The sequence below is a fragment of the Coffea arabica genome, chromosome 8c, assembly GCF_036785885.1.
Source record: "Coffea arabica cultivar ET-39 chromosome 8c, Coffea Arabica ET-39 HiFi, whole genome shotgun sequence".
NCBI lineage: Eukaryota > Viridiplantae > Streptophyta > Magnoliopsida > Gentianales > Rubiaceae > Coffea > Coffea arabica.
The window spans coordinates 35,817,213-35,835,777 of record NC_092325.1 but is presented as its reverse complement, the minus strand read 5'-3'; the positions used below and the strand labels follow the sequence as shown (position 1 = coordinate 35,835,777).

The following is an 18,565-nucleotide window of genomic DNA, read 5'->3' as shown; positions in this document are numbered from 1 at the left end:
CAAAAGGAAGCCTCAATTGATCGATCGGGCTTAGTCGCCAAATACCAGATCACACGGCAGGGTTTGATGGGTTTGTCTTGCTTAATATTAACAATCGGCCGCGGTGGGAGAATGGGACTGCCTCCTGAGTCCTGAATTGGTACTGTCGATGGCCCCAAGGCCGAAACAAGGAGGCGGACACATTCTATGTGGCATTACATTAGATACCAGCAAAAAAAAACCAGCATTCAATCAACCAGCCAACTGCTTTTAATATTGCCCCATGTTTTTCTCCATCACATTATTAATACTCAACATAGAAATCAGATTTTAAAAAAAGAAAAAAAAATCAAACTAGCAACAGGGGAGAAAATAATTCAGTGGGCAGGCAAAGCATATGATTTTCAAAAACCCATAATACACTTACCTTTTAACCACTAAACCATCCTTCTCTTCTTCTGGTCAAATTGGAGTGCATCTAAAAACTCAAGATAGAAAGAGAGAGGGTAGGGATTAAAGAATGAAAAAAAGAGGCAGAAATGGAAGATTGATTTTGACGATGATGGATTTTGTGAATAGGGTCCAAGGGTTTAGATTTGGAGAAGAAACTGAGGGAACTTTTTGGTGTGAATTGTAAGAGGCGGAGACCTTTCAAAGAGAAATGTATTGGGCAAACTTTAGTGAAGCGGCAAAATTTTCCTTGCCGCGTTTTTTTTTTCTTTTCCCCGCGCTTTTTCTCCATTTCATTTATACCAGTGACAAAACTACGTCGTTTCTATCTCAATTTCCTATTACTTCTGCTGACATTCACAAGTAATGCCCTAATAGCTATTCTAATTTGACATATCAAAATTTTCAATTTAGAAAAGGGATAATTTCAGAAACCTCCCCTGACTTGTCAATTGGGTTGCCAAACTCGTTTTTTGACTTGTCCATTGAACTACATTTACCATACCGCCCATGAATAGATGGGTATGGGAATCATAAAATTTTACTTATGGATATAAACAATTGGGTAACGCAACCGACCCAATTAACCCATCTACCACCACTCAGGTCATTTCACAAATACATTCATCAGACAAAGCTTTCCTCTTGTCACAAAAATTCAAAGCAATGTGGTACATGTTCACAAGCAAGCAGGTTAAAATCCCGCCTGCATAATAACGCTGAAACCCGCAAGCGGGATTCTGTGTTTTTTCTATTTCAAGGTTAGCTCGCATGCGGGTTAATGTTATATTTGAGCGCGAGAAGAAAAAATTGGTAATTAGGCTCTTTGGGCATTATAAGTAAATATTTAAATTAATGGCAGTTTTATTACATCAATATTATTGTATTATCATTATTATGATTATTGTATTATTTCTTATGCAAATATAACATTTAATTATTTAAATTTGATTTTATTTTTACAATTTATAAAATTTTTATCACTTATATAATATTTTTAAAACCCTAATACATCTAAATTTGATTTTATTTTTCAAATTTATAAGATTTTTATTTAAAAAAATGGGATACGGATAAGATATCCGATTGGTTCGATTTGCATAGGTGCATATGAGAATATCCGAATACTCTTTAAACCCGCATGCGGGTTTAAGGAGATTATGGCAACTCTCTGACACACTAGTTACCCATCCAACTTGTGTGTAACTAAAATATATTTAAATAATATATTTCATATTTTTGTTATTTAGAGTTTAACAAAACATTAATATTGGGTAGATTTGAGGGATATGCATAATTTTGCATATTTGTAGGAATATTAGAAAATGGAAAATTTGGGCAAATTCCCAAATTTTGGAGGTAAGGTGCAATCCAAGAACTAAAACAGTCATTTATAAAACCTTAACAGTAATAAGGTGCAAACCAAAGCTGCAATCCAAGAGTAATATCATTACAAATTTCATAACCATACATTAAATAAATAGAAATGCAATCCAATACTATCCAAAACACAAAATGTCTTGGGTATAATAGTAATTTTGCATTATATGATGTCAGCAATTGGGTCCCAAGTTCTGCCAGGGGAGGTCAGTGTAATTGTGGAAACCTCAGGGGAGGTCAGTGAAATTGTCAGAAACCTCAGGGGAGGTTTCTGAAATTATCCCTTTAGAAAAATATAAAACAAAGTGCAATGGTATTTGGTTCATGTTATTTTATTATGACACTCACTTTTTTATGTCTTCATAAAACATGTAAAATGACACTTACTTCCACTGTGAAATTTAAAATGGCTCCAAATAAATTTGGTGGAAATAACTATATGACTTTGGCATTAGTACTCTGTGGAGAGGAGAACTAAACTGCTTTTAAGATAAAATAAGGAGGTAATTTAAAAAGATTTGGTGTAAATAGATATGCAAGGTAGATCAGTTAGTGTTTAAAACGTATTAATTTTGTCTAAAAGATTTGATGCAAATTCTTAACTCTTTGCCTTTAACATTGGATCTTATACTATTATTCAGAAGGGTACTAAACTTTGTTTAGCTGTAAATTTAGGAAAGAATCTACAAAAATTTTACATAGATACCGGAGGGAATCAAAAAAGAATTTTATTTTACTTATATAAACTTGTCGTGTTACAAGTTCGGATTAACATGGCAACGTTCAACCGCTAACGAGTTACTAATATATGATTTGTGTCATTCCATGGATTAACGCAATATGACCTATTTTGGATACGTCCTCATAATCATGTCCACCTAATTGCTACGGAAATTCTTTTGATACCGTGTTTCCGTTAGGTTGTCTCGGAGTTGTATTCATATTGTGTTATTACTTATTAGGGATAATTTCAGAAACCTCCCTTGAGGTTTCTGACAATTTCACTTAACTCCCCATAATTTTAGAAAATTACACTGACCTCCTTTCTTTTTACTATTTAAGTAACATTATAGACCCATTGGACTAGAATTATACTTAAATATCCTAAAATACCCTTATGCAATATCATAACATCAAAAGAAAGTAAAAAAAAGGTTTAGTGATCAATTTAACCAAAAAAAATTAACAAACACTTTTATCCAAGTTTACTATGCTTCCACGATAATTGTAAACCCAAAACCTCATCTGTGACGCCTCGAGGCAGAAGAAAAAGGAAAAATTTCTGGTGAATAGTGTTCTGTGGAGAATCCGGCTAGAAGCCATGCAAATTCCTTATATTTTTCTTAAAAATTCCCTTTTCTTTGACAAATACCACTTTATAATGGCCCTACTACTCAATCACCCCACAATAAGTGCAGATGAACCTAGAAAGTAGGGTTTCACTCTTCGTTTCCAAGATTGGGGCAAATTAGGGTTTTCGCGATTTTTCGCCGGATGGATTTTCGGTATGGAGCAAGGATCAAATTTAGTGATTAAAAATGACTTTTAAGTGAGAAATAATATGTGATTAGAAGCAATGATACAAGGTTAGTGAATAGGAAGTAAAAACCCTAGTACGTGTGTTTTTAAGAAAAACGGCGCGAACCGGCGGGTCCCGCGCACTACCGATTGAACGCACCACTTGACCACCACTTTCTTACCATACAAGTTTATTGATATTTGAGCAAAATATCTCCTAATTTACAGTTAAGCTTGACCGAAATTTGTGGCTCAAATGCAAGGAAGGAAAGAGAAAATTTTTGTGGTTGAGGTTAAGCCAAGTGTTGGCCAAACTTGTGGTTAGAATTAATTCTTATCTTTCTACCTTCTTATAAGACAAACTTAGCTTAATCTCCTTCATTATTTTCTGCATCTTGGCTGAGTAAGGAGAGAGAGAAAGGGAGAGCAAGAGTTGCACCATTTTCTTCTTGATTTACACCAACCAAGTGCTAAAATCGAATTCTAAACCGATTGATCGTAAGTTTGGAAGCTTGGGAAGCTAAGAGAACCAAAAATTTCAAAAAATAGTGGAGGATCACTCTTGCAAGCCTTCTTTTGAGGTATAAAATCTGATCTATGGCCTTGATCCTTTTATTCTTGTTTAAGATGTTAAATAGTTCATGTTTTGGGTTTGATTACAAGTTATGCAAGTTGTTGTGGTGATTTTGGATGAAATATGTAAGTTAGGGCTTGACTAAGTGCTGCCCAAACTTGTTGTATAGTTAATATATGTTGTATATAAGGTTATATAGGGGGCTTTGGTAGTGTTGGAAGTAAGAAATCAAGGAAGGTTGGATTGAAATCAACAAATTCCAGATTTCTGGAAAAATTTCCCCTTTTTCTGTCCGGTTTTGTAGCCTCATGTTAGAGGCCGAATTGGCCTTAGGTTAAAACATGAAAGTTGTATATAATGGTATTTTATAGTTGCCTACAAAATTTCAGCTCAATCAGAGTATCGTAGCTTATTAAAATACGAAAATACCCTTGCTGATTTAGGTTACATTTCAGAGTTCCGCGTGGACAGTTTAGACTATTTGATTGCGTTTATTCATTATAATCCATTTGGATTTAGGCTTTCACCAAAACATGAAAGTTTCAGTGCCCTATCTTAGCTTTGTAACACCACCAAGAACGCCTTAAACGGACCTTGGTAGACTGAGATATGGTTACCTGAATGCAGTGCGGTCGATTAGCCGAATAGTTGAAATCTGGTTATGTGAGTTGGGAATTTGATCAGGTTACATTGAAAATTTGACTAAGTGACCTTCATGAAAGTTGTAGGCCTTCGTCTTAGCTTCGAAATGGTATAAGCTGCGTATCAATCCGATAAGCGTAGCCTCGGATATGTTATTTTCGCAAAACCTGTCAAATCTATCTTTTGTAATTGCATTTCCGCACTTGAAATTAGCTTAATCTTTGTTCGTGTGTTGTTGTGAGCCTATGGAATGGCTATTGAACTGAATTTGTGTTATGGATTTGTTTAGTGTACAATGTTGGGTTGGATTGAGTAAGAATGAAGTCATAAATGGCTGGAAATTAGGTAAACACAAAGGGCATGCTGCCCGAATTTACGTTCGAGGGCTATAGAAATACCTTGCGACTTGGGTCGAGTTGAGACGACTAGTACTTGAGCCATCTAGGACTTTGGCTATCTTGAATCGAGGGTTATACGTTAAAACCTAGTCGAACTTGTACCCTTGAGGAAAAGATATAATGGCCAATGTAAACTTGTATTTCCTTGTACTTTCAACTCAAGTGTTGTTTCCAAGTATATATGCTACAAAAACCTTACGATTTGAAATGCGAGCAAGTGTTTCACGAATGTCTTTCAAATGAATTTCAATTGGTTGATGCTTAATGAACGGAATGTTTAAGTTTCGAATCTTACTCGTGTTTCAAAGTTCTCAAATTGGATTTTTATCGTAAATCTGGACTTCAAGCCTGGAGTATAATTGAACGTGAATACTTGAAGCACTATATTTTGTGTGAGTGATCCCTCGACTATTTTCAAAGTTACTTTTGAACTAATTCTTGCATTTATTACTCCATTGCATATCATTTGGGTTCAGGTGTGTGCCATGACATAATTTGGCTCCAATGAGTTTCTAGAAAGTCTTGTGCTTAGAACCAATGTCTCCACTACTGTTTACACATTCTTTGGAGCACGATGGCTCCTTACTTTTGTTTCACGGTTACCTGATCTAAACGAGCATTGGATATTTAAGTACAAGAACTTCACTGGCTCTCGTGACCAATAAATGAATATTTGATTACTGCATCATGACATCATATCAATGCTTTATTGTGAAATATAATTGGCTGTTGATTTTACTGGTCACTCCCTGAGCTTCTAGCTCACCCCCTATTATCTTCTTCTCCCTACAGGGATCGAAGTAAAGGAGAACTTGTATTTGGATCTCTATGTGGCTGGATGGCGTACATCTTGTATAGTTTAGATTTGGTTTTGGTTTATGTACTTTTGGGCCTGTATAAATATTTGGAATTGAATCGGATGTATATCTACATTCTACGCTTAGAACTAGTTTCCGTTTCGCTTATGATATGTAATTTTGGAGAATTGGATGTATTATTCGAGTTGTACCTTGTAATTTACTTGAGAAATGTAGTAAGTAAGTGAGTTCCGGCAAGAGTTGGGCAGGCGGTCCGCCGAACCCTTTGGTTCGCCTTAGGGGGAGGTGGGGTCGTCACATCATCAACCATTCAAGCAAACTCCAATTTAATTCCCAAATTCTATCAATTTTGGTATCACTAAAATCTCAAAATTTACCAAAATCGTACTCCAATTTAATCCCCAAATTCTATCAATTTCGGCATTATCAAAATCCTAAACTCTACCCGAATCACTTCACAAATAGACCATAACCACCACCACCAACTAAAATACCCTCAAAAGCTTCCCGCCCCAAATTAACACTATATTTTGTCTATTGGCTAATCTCACACCTCAAATTATGAATTCAACACCTATCGCATATTACCTTCCTTGAACAGAAGACCTGGCCAACCACTATTGATGTCTATGCTAAGAGCAATCCCATACTCTAATGGCGTTAAGAACAGAGAAACTAATTTCTATGACAAACCACCACCAATACTTGTAAATCAAACAAAAACGAAACTAAATAAAGATATTAGATTCTAGTGCGTAATAGACATAATAGCATAACCCAGAGTCATCCCTTTTTCTCTTCCAACCATAGCCCATTAATTTCAATTTTTTCCTCTCTATCACAACCATCTTCAACATCTCCATCTAATTTGACCATGAAATTTTTATTTGCTCCCTCAATTTGTAATTTTGGAAATTTTGATTCTTTATTATATGCAAATTATAATACGAAGAGAAATAAACAAGGGGCTGATAGTTAAGTACCACGGAAAGAGAGAAATAGACAAGAAATAAAAACTTCGGGTATGTTTGCATGGTGGTGTAGTTGATGGGTGGAAGAGACCGCAAGATTATAGATAGGAATGAGCAAATCTTAAGAGGTAGACAGAAAGGGAGGGAAAGAGAAAAGGAACCACTGTTAATTGAAGTAGGGTTGGGGATGATGACGAGTTGTTGCAGGTTTTTATATTTTCTTTTACTTTTGGTTTGGTTTTTGTATCCCGCATATGTTGTAAATTATCTGTTAAGTTGAGGGTATTGTAGTTATTTTATTGAACCAAGGGAGGTTAGTGTAATTTTCTAAAATTGGGGGAGCTAACTGAAATTGTCAGAAACCTCAAGGGAGGTTTCTGAAATTATCCCTATTTATTACGCTGTGTTTAAAATTACCACTCTACTTAACTTGAGTCCTCTTAAAACCGTGTTTGGATATCAAATTATTCCAAATAATATTTCGTTTGCATCATAAACACATTTCCCAATTCATTTTTTTATATTTCCAATAACTTTTTTATCTCACATACATCACATCACAAAAAGTGCTATAGTAATTAGTCCAAGTAATATTTCAAATAATACTCTATCCAAACAAAAGAAGAGGATTTGTTTTTTGGAACACTGTACACATAACCCAAAGAAGAGGATTTGTTGACACAAGAGATAAGAGAGAAGGAGAGAGTTTGGGGGCGGAAAAGTTTAACGTTTTTAGTTGAGGAGAGAAATTGAAATAAGTGGGGCGACTATTCCCTTAGCATGTTTTACGAACACACAGATAAGTTCAATAGTTTTGTTCCATTAGAAATTGAAAGGGAAAATTGAACCAATCATCCCTTACATATTACTGATGTAAAATTTTAGTCTTTAAGAATCAAAATGAGTGATTTTGGTCTCTAACAGATTAAAAAAGGCACACTTTTGGTCTTCGGTTAACTTTTTAAAAAAAATTTGGTCGAAATTTTGGTCCCTTTTTGCGGATTATAGGATTCAAATTTCTCATGGCTCTTGTTCTTTAGGATCCTAGAAATCATTGGATGTAATTTTGTTACAACTTTATTTGAGTCTTATGGAGAAAATAGAGTGGAAAATTTGAACTTTTGGATTTCTCATTTGATCCTTGGATCTGTATTTACGTGATGATTTTTATTTGATTTGAAGCTTTAGATATGTTTGAAATGATTTGGGAACTTGATTGATGCCAAAATCAAGTAGTGAAATTTGTCAAAATAACTTTCCTAAGGGTTAGACCAAAAAATATGCAAAACTCAGCGAGGAAGATGACGGGATCCAACAAAATTCGGCCAAAATTCAACCGGAAAGTTAATTAAGGATCAAAAGTAAGTATTTTATATTTGTTAGGAGCTAAAATTGTTCATTTTGATTCTAAGAACTAAAATTTCACATCAATAATATATGAGGCAGACTTGATTAAATTTTTCCAAATTGAAATAATTCCCTCAATTTTCCTCAATTGATTGATAGCGGAAAAATGAGGTACTTGATCTGTTTAGGGAGCAACGGTGGATAAAACAAACGTTGGGGAATACAAATTACATTTCTTTCTTCAAAAGTTATCACGTGTGCCTAAGCCTCCAAACATGATAACATTAAGCAGGTATGTATCCAAGAGCTACAGTTAAGAATTGAATTAAGTAACAATTAAAGGACACCTAAACTTTAATTATCCCTTGGAAAACATCAAATTTTCAATACTAAATTCTATCTACATTGACCAAGATATTAAAATACAGTTTAGTTGGAAGGTAAGACGTTTTTCCTATAATAAAAAACTTTAAAATCATCAAAAGGTATAAACTCTTTTTTGTCAAAAATAATAAATAAATAAATAAAAATTAGTACTAAGTTCAGTACAAAGATGAAGTTCTTCATTGATCCACAACTTGTAGGGCACAAACATAAAATGTTTAATCTAACAGTAACTTCTAAAGACCAGATTAAATGATCAAAATAAAGATTCAAGGCCTCTCATCCATGTACCAAATAAATGCCAATATAGATTTTTTTTTTTTTTGTCAGCAATGATACATTTGTATAACTTACTTTATCCTAATCTACGGGGGGAGCCTAAGGAAGCTCTTGTAGGAGTTAGTGGGTATACAGACCCAACTAAACCAAGGGAGTGCTATGGCACAACTCTTAGATTTTTTTCACTGTTGGTGAGATTTAAACCCTCACCAACAGCCCAAAGAGGGACTTAAGTCCCTCCCCGGTGACCACTGAGCCATTGGCCCAGTGGTTAAATGCCAATATAGATAACAATCGACTTTATTACAGGATTACCCAAATCAAACGTACATTGTACTGTGAAAGACAAGTACAAGCAAAAGAGTAAAGTGAACAACATCAAGAAAAATACATATCGGCGCTTAATACATGACACTACTGCATATGATTTCTCACATGCTTTATTATTGAAGGCGCCCTACAAATCCCTTGGTTCCACAAGAGATGAAATCAAGTGATAACTATGGAGAAACTAGACACACTGTTTGAAGGGCAAGAGGGCGATATATTTACAACTCGTCTTGCGACAAAGTCGGGTTTGACACTGCCTATCAGTAAAGCATCGGGAAGGGCAAATTCCTCCAGTATCAGTTAAAGTTGACTCCAGAGTTGTTATCAATTGTTCAGCTATAGCTTCTGCTTCAGCTTCAGCTTCAGCCTCAGCTGGTTGGACTCTTGAGGCTTCCACCTTTGCTATTGGCCCCCCTATGACCACTGCAAATGAATTTTGCAAGTTCAGCTCAACAGTTTATAGTTTAAAACTACACCAATCATATTGGTTAACTCGTCAAATAGTTTGTGTTGTTCGTTTTTCATTGCATCTCAAGTTATTTCGAATGCTTAATGTCCCTGTAGATCATGAGCAGTTTCTATGTCTTCACACTAAAATTTTCAAATAAGGAGTTGATACGGGTAAATTTTGATAAGATTTAGCAATTTAAGATTAAACAAGATTAAATTTAATAATGATCATTAGGCCTCAATAGTTACTGAAGTCCCATGTCAACGTGTCTGTGCTTGTTTTAGCGTGTTTGTGTGCTATGGTTGAACCAGAAGTTGAGATATGCAAAAAGCTCGGTGAGGAAGTCTAACATCTACGTACATAATTGAATATAATTGAGAACTTTTAGAATTTCAGTGGAACATAAAATGATTTCTAAAATCTTAAGAGAGGCAAATTCTGCAGTTTACAAATATATATATGTAAGAAACCATAACTTTTATGGGATTTGGAAGCCATTTTCTTTAATTTGTGTGTCCATGCATGAGGGAAAGACTTACATGAAGCAATCACAAAGAAAGCAAATAGTATCAGCTTTTTTGATGCTTTCTCCATTTCTTCTCAATGCTGAATTTTAGAGCTACAAATGACTGGCTAGAGATCTCCTAGGCAAGTCTCAGTTCACAGAGAGGTATATATAGAGCAGAAAAGTGTGGTTGCTTTTTTTCTGCACTTTCAATAATTATAAATTCGTAGTTGATGCTTCGCAGTATATATCACATGGGCTACATCCACTAAAAATAAACCCCATCAGCCATTCTAAACAAGAGACAAGTGGTACTAAGTAAGACAAAAACCTCTGTGTCAATCCTAGTCAGGTTTTGTGATGGATTCAAATTTTTTACTGTGAGTAAATACGTACTCTACCACACTTTTCTGTGAGTAAATATATCGGAATAATGTAGTTCCAATGGTTTGGTTTCCATGCACACAAAAATATAACTATATAAGTAGATGAGCTACATCAAAGCAATGAGTTAGCATTACATTTAATAAGTAGATGAGCTACATCAACTAAGATTAGGTCTTTATAGTTATTGAAGGCTTCACACAAAAATTTTCAAAAGTAAGGTGTTGTTACGAGTAAAATTTGATAAGATTTAGCAATTTAAGATTAAATAAAATGAAGCTTAATAATGATGTTTATGTCTCAATAGTTATTGAACACCGAAGTCAACATGTCCGTGCCTCTTTAATGTGTTTGTGGGCATTGGTGAAACCAGAATTTGAGATTTGCTGGGTAAGACAGGTAAAAATAGTAGAATTTGAGATTTAATGTGTTTTCTAGTTTTGTATCTTTAATTAGATTTAAGATTTAGAGATTTCGGTAGATGAAATCAGGGATTACCACTCTAATGTCCATAAACTAGATGTTGATTTTCAGTTCTCAAATCCGTATGAGCTGTCAAAAGTAGTCAGAACTGCATAAAGATAATGTACACTACAATGTCAAGATAACAGTTCAATGAAAGAATTGGCGGAGCCTGTAATGAGATTGGCAACTACATGAGGAAAGCTTGCCCCCAGTACTGATAACTTGAACTTTCAGTTTTCAAATCGACCAACAGACAAACATCTGGTAAAATGTACTTTTGACTCTATACATGCGTCCTCCATGACAATCTTTTTGAGGTTCATCATTGATGATTGTCAAATATATGTGTCTACGGATGCATTGCTAATCGATTTTGCGCTTCTTATATTGTCACTTTTCATCTCGCAGCTTTTCTTCTTTGATTTAAATTCCATATCCAATTGCTCAATAAACAGAAAGGGAAACTCAAGATCCAAAGAACCAAGAATGTAGAAGCATCGGTTTGCTTATTCTAGTCTGGACGTGTATGAGATATTTCAGAAATGATGACATCTCTGAAGTCATGAAAAAGAGGTAGAGATGGAAGGAATCTACTAATGTATTGGACAAACAATCTCTTTCCAAGTATAAAACAAAGAATCCAGTACCAGATCAGAATATAAATCCCTTGCCACATAAACACAAAAACACACACACACACACATATTTAAAAGCTCAAGCTATTGGCAAAATTTGTGTGGAATAAAAGCACCAGATAAAGAAATAAAAACTTATTCAGTATTGTTGGAGGCTTATATAAGAGTTACAAGATGAACAAGGAGAAGAGATTTTCTGATTAACACAAACAGGTTGATTACGAGCTGAGATGTGTATGTAAGTGAAGATAATGCAAAACTTGGTTACCTTACAAAACTAAGAGCCTTAAATTCTGAATTCTCTGTACCAGTTGAAAACAGAATATTGATGCAGTTGACTAAAGAAAACAGCTATTAAGAAAAGATGTTAATCTTTCTATGTGAGGTAAAGAGTTTTTATAGAAAACAAGGCCTATATTGCAATCAAGGAAACATGTTAGTAACATTAGAATAGTTATTCTTTGCTAAAATATTCCCCAGTTACAGGGTTTAAAAGTCTGCTATCAAACCACACAATTTACAGCAAGCAGGACTCATCTCTACAAGATACAAAACTAAAAAAAAAAGTTTCTTTCACTGTGGTCCTCTCATGAGGTACCCTTATCGATACTTTATATATGTGGTATGTAATCAACAATATGTAAGAGTCATTTAATATCTAGCAAAGCATGCAAGCAAGAAATTAATGTTGTCTTCTTACCGTTTAACGTACGTAGTACAGCATGATGGTTTGCTTTTTATGTGTTGATTGCTTCCCTGACGTTGATATGGATACGTATCTAAATCGGGTTCTCGCGCCGGACAGCATTTTATTTACATAAATTTATTTATTTATATTATAAATATATTTTTATTTTACAAACATCATATTAAAAATGTGACACAAAATCGCATAGGCCAGAATGGAATATGTTTAATTTCATTAAAATTTGCTACAATATTTTATAAAAAAAAATGATTCTAAATAATCTCCTATCCGACAACACAGTTGCATTGGCCAAAATGGAGTATATTTTCGTTGGATGAGGGCGCGAAAGATAAAGCACCTTATATATCATTCACATCTGATGTGATGTGGCGGTGGAACCCGCTTGAAATGATAACATGGCAATGTAATTTTAAACAAATCTATCATTTTGTTGGAAAGGTTCGATAGACAGCAATAATTTCATTTTTATTTTGGGATAATTTCACAAACCTCCCCTGAGATTTTTGACAATTTCACTCGGCTCCCTTTAAATTTAAAAAATTACACTAACCTCCCTTGGTGTGATAATATGACTATAATGTCCTTCACTTAATACATAATTCATAATATAATGCAAGGGTTAAATAAAACAAAGAAAAAGAAAAAAGAAAAAGAAACCCTACCTCTTCTATTCTCCATCAACACCATTCTTTCTTTCTTCCTTTCTTTCACTCTTGTAAGCAACAATTTTTTCTTCATTTCTCTTATTATCTCTTTGCCTTTCCTTTTCTCTTACTTTTTCTCTATATCCACATCTCTGTTTATTTTAATGATGACCTCTCATAGCATAACCATTTTTGTTTACTTGATGAATATGGCACTATTTTACTTGCAGAAGCAGATTTCACTGTCAACTAAAATGAAATGAATATGTTTGCAGTGATGATAAAGAAATATGCAATTGATAACTAAGACGCATGGAGGATGGGGGATTAGTGGGAAAATTATTGGATTGGATGGTATGGGGGGAGGGAGTGTAAACAAAAGGTCTCGGGTTCGAGTCCTCCCGCTTACACTAAAAAAAGTAAAAAAAAAAAAGATTATAGGGTCTCGAGTTATTGTTTGTTCATCTCCTAGTGTATTTGTGTGTACATGCTTTTGAGAGAGAGAGAGAGAGAGATCAGCTAGAAGCAATCACAAGTAAAACCTATCAGCTTCTTTGGTCCTTAATGATTGGCTAGAGATCTGCTGAATGAGTTTGATGGTTTCGTCCCCTAGTTCTTAAGTTGAAATATATAATGCAAACATCATTTTTTTTAAAAAAAAATTTGTAGGTCCTACTGGGATTAGATTCTTTTGTTCACAAGCTCATTATATAAACTTTTGAAAATCAATTGAAAATCGATCTCTTGTGCATGTAAAACTTTACATCCATTGTTCCCAAAAGAGAAGGAGGGGAAAAAAAAAAAAGAAAAGTCACTTGCTTGTAAAAAATAAGAACAATAATTAAAATAAAGAAAAGAAAAAGAAAAAACCAATGTGGGTGTGTTTGGATAGGCATTATTTGGTTAAAAAAAAAAGTGTTCGCTTGTAACATAAATACATTTTTCAAAATATATTTTTATCTTTTTAATAATTTTTTTAATCTCCCATACATATTTTTATCATACATATCACAAAAACTACTATAATAAGTATTCTAAATAATATTTCAAATAATCTCCTATTGAACATTAAAATATTAACATTATACTTTTTAATAAAATTTACTCTTTCAATTCTAATCTAGACCTTGTGCAATTTTCAATACTAGGTACAAGTTTTCTCCATATCGAATGTCTGAATACAAGAGGGAGGAGTACCATGAAATTTTGTTTTGAGTGAGTACTAAGGATTTAGCTCCTCCTATAGATATACCTTGATTATTGCCATCCTCAAAAAAGTCAAATATATTACTTTAGCAACCATCACTACAATAAAGGTTGAGAGTAGCATTAATCGACAAATTGAGGAAATTAACACGTGACTAATTTTGCATGGACATTCTACTCAAACCCGGAACAATTACGAGGGACTGGCTTCCAAAAATTCACGAAGGACTGGTCCAAAATTTCGGTTGAGGCACAATAATTTAGATGGAACAGGAAGCACAATAATTTAATTAGGATAGACTGGTCCCAGAATTCCTTGGAAATACAATATTTAGGATGGACTGGTCCCAAAATTATACGAAACAAGGAAAGAATAGTCACATTCGTGGGGTCGGTGATGTTAGCGTCAATTTGAGGAACATAGGGCACGGACTGGAATGATGTACCTCATTTTTTGTAGATCAACATTGGCACCCAATAATGTAGCATGACCATCCAAATAATGAAAAAAGTGAAGTGGATGATTTCGTGTTTTAGTGAATATTTATCGTGTAATTAATATCCTTTTATTGCACTTATCTCACATTAATCTTGGAATAGGTTGTACCTATTCCAATATGTGATTAATGTTCATTTCTTGTATACAAATATAACTCTAATGAAGAAATATTTATAAACACTTTCCAAAACTCTTCCATTTAGCGATAAGAATTCTAAGTTATACTTCTACAAGTGACTAGACATGAGATAACTCCTATTTCATAAGAGTTGTTAAATCCTTATAGGTTATTCATCATCTTTCCATACTTTATGTATATATCAATTTGCTAATGTTGTGAGCATTACCTGTTACAGGAGCAATCATATAACAAATAAAGTATAACTGTCCGTACTTAAGATATTGTGATAACTTTAAATCTAAAGATCACTTACACAAATGTCACTTAGAGATTAATTTTTTTTGCACTTAAAGGATGTCTCTATGCGGATCAATTTAGTGAACTTAATCATCCTATCAAGCACACATATACTAATTTAGATGTCTCACACATCACAGTAGACGAGGTCTACTACTTCTCATATAGAAGCAGCATAGTATATGTTAGTCTAACTCTATTAACAATGCCCTTTTTTGTTATTACTTTAATTAGAGATATTTAAGAGTAAACCTTATCTATAACCTAATGAATCTTACCATCATAATTTTAGGAAAAAAATAAAAAAAAAACTTGATGACAAAGCAATGAGCTAGCGTGACATTTAATAAGTAGATGGGTTACATCAACTAAAAGTAACCCCTATCTCCAATAGAACATTTATACGTACTGAATAAGGAAGAAGTGGTACTGATCACGATACCTGTCTATGAACCCTTAGTTAGGTTTGTGATGGATTGAAAATTTTTAAATGACAGATCATGTTACTACTGTATTTATCACCAATTTTAAGTCCTAAAAGCGTGTCCAAGACACTATTCAATTTTTATTATTTCTTTATGATAATATCTAAAAATTGACTGAAAATTTGACTTTGCGGATGTTAAATTTTGTATGGTTTGATTAAAAAAGAGAAAGAGGAGAAAATAAAAATAAAATAAAAACAACTTACTTAAAAGAGGGATAATTTTGGTTATCTCCCCTGTGGTTATTGATAATTCACTTGTAGCCCCTTAAGGTTTGAATTTTATATGCCTCTCCTATTTTGAGCTCTAATGTAATAAAAAGCATATAATGTAGTTCTAGTTGCATGTCAAGAGATCAAATCTCTGCACCTGTAATTAAATTAATCAAAAGGTGTACAATAGTTCATCCTTTTGTCTAGAGATGGGTGTTTTTCCTTCTAACACTTCGTGACCTAGTCAGACCTCTGTTTGAATATTAGAGTGAGAGAAGTGTATCAATATTGTTGATTAACCGAAAAAAAAAAACCACAAGTATATACACTTTCTTTAGGACAGTTTTGTTTTAAAACAAGTATATTGCATATATTGGTGATCTCTCTCAACAAGGAGCAAGGTTCCTTCACTGTGGGAGACTACAACACCCATATTTTTTTTATTGTTATATTCAACTTTTATTTTTTGCTCGTTAATTAATTGGTAATTTTCTATGGGAAAAAAGTAAAAAAATTGGTAGAGAATGTTAAAAGGTAATTGGGAGTTATGGAGGAGATAAAATAGGAAAAGCTAAAATCCTCAACCCCCGTAACCACCATGTAGTGGATGGTTATTAGGAATTTAAAACACTTATCAAAACAATTAAAAGAAATAACATCGTTCCTAACTCTCATGATCTGCCTTCCCTTGGAACAATAACCATTTGAAAATAGAGAAGAAGAAGAAGAAAACATCGCCGTCGATAAGCAAGCAACTAAGCATCTAGACCTGTAACTTCTGAACACACGTTAAAACTTTTTCTTTTAAATCTTATTAATTTCATGAATTATTTTAAAGATTTTATGTATACATATATATTATGATATGTATATGCCTGTATGAGAAATTTAGGAAGATTCTTGTTCAGATTAGTAGCAATAGTGTGTTAAATTTTAATTATGGGATGAAATAGAGTCTAAACCCATTTCTACGAAGAGTTTTTTAAAAAAAAAAGAAGAAGAAGAGTTGCATCGTTGTTGAAGCTTCTTCAGCAATACAAGAAGGAAAAAAAAAGAGAGCAAGACCCTTCTCTCATACCAAGTCAGGCATGAAGGCCAGCCAAAGGAAAAAAAATTCCTGTTAAGGAAAAAAATGGGGAAGAAGATGACCCGCTAATTGATGGGTTAATGAACCGGGTTGGTCTTGTGGGTCGGATCTGGAAGGAAATGGTTTGGGTCAAGATGTAGGTGGGTATGTGTGGGCTTGCTGAGTTGGATGCTGGGCCAAGTGTGAAGGGGAATCGAACTAGGACTAGGAGAAATAAGGAAATGCTTGGGCATATGGAACTTGGGCCATTATTATTCAAATCCGAAAAAAAAGGTGGCACTATACTTGGACCAAAAGTATAGTGGATTTAGTGAATGTTCAATAGATAAAATTTAGATATAACCAACCCATCTTTTATGGATTATCATGGGTATTAAACTTCAAAAACTAATATAAAATAATTTTGGGCTTTCAAGATTTAGTTATTCAGGCTTATGCTTAATTAATTCAATATAAGATATTTAAGTAGAAGTCTAAGACATTTTAATCTAACATTATTAGATTAATTTATACAATATAAGATAAGTTTTAGATTTTTAAACAAATGCTTAAAATGATGATGATGATGATGATGATATAAATATGGATGAAATAAATTAAGGATATAAACGAAAATAAAAATATAAATACAAGTGGAATAGGCTAAGATAATAATTGTAATGGTAAATAAATATACATTCGTATACATGAATAACAATAATACATATACATGTGCAAAAAGGGAAATAGAACAAAAGATAATAATAACTAATTAACCAATATATACATGTATATATATGAATGAAAATAAAATAAAATAGTATTGATAAAGACAATAACAATAATAAGAAATAAAATAATAAAAAATATATATAATAAATAATAGTCAAGATAATAAATATGATTATAAACAATTATTTATGAGTTAGGAAACTTTACATAAGAAAAAAGGAGCTTTCCAAATTAAGAAACTTTCCAAGAATAGAAACTTTCCAATTTAGGAAACTTTTCAAAAACAGAAACTTTCCAATTTAGGAAACTCTTCTAGACTTCAGATAATGATCTAGACATGAATCTTAGAGTTGTTTAGAGTTTTGTACATTTATATATCTATAAGAAATATCAACTAATTAGGATATCTATAAATTTGATAGGTACGACACAAGTTTAAAAGACCTAAGATAGTCCCACTCGAGCAACCAGACACTCTTCTGGGATTTCAAAAAATCAAAGCGAAATTTTTATTACTAATCTTCTTTTGATGTGTCAATTTGAAATTTACTTGAGTATTTATGCAAGTTCTATTTTTACTATATAAAGATGCATCATGTGAATTATTTGAAGTATTTTGATATGTTATTATATACAAAATGAGTGGTATATTTTGTGAAATCAAAGACTATGTATCTGACGTGTGAAATGAATTTATGTTAAGCAAAGATCAAAACAATCATGGAATAGACGGTAGGGGTTATAGTCTTATCTAAAGGTTACGGTAATCTGGTATAGAGTCTGGCCGATTGATAAGGTCATGGTAGTTCGGTATGGAACCCGACCGATTGATGTATATATATAATGAGACCAATCGGTAGTCATGAGATCTATTGGTCGCTCACCTAGAAGGGTTTAATATCTAGATTGAGTATTCAGAAGTCGGTCATTGCATATACTTATTATGAGTTGGTATGAAATGATTTATGACTCTATGGTTTTCATGTACGGTTATGAATAAAATGTTTACAAATTGTTGTGTCACTCATTATTACTGACTGTTTTACGGATAACGTTATTGTCAATAATTATACATGTGAATGGT

The 18,565-nt window shown here is 33.3% G+C and overlaps 1 long non-coding RNA gene across 1 annotated transcript; it reads right to left on the bottom strand.

Annotated features, from left to right (window-relative positions):
• Positions 1-9,024: 9,024 nt before the first annotated feature.
• LOC140013194 (uncharacterized) lies at positions 9,025-10,225 on the bottom strand. The gene is made up of 2 exons (XR_011820257.1): positions 10,061-10,225; positions 9,025-9,493 (listed from the first exon to the last, which is right to left on the bottom strand). It is a non-coding gene; the product is annotated as an uncharacterized lncRNA (long non-coding RNA).
• Positions 10,226-18,565: the final 8,340 nt, after the last annotated feature.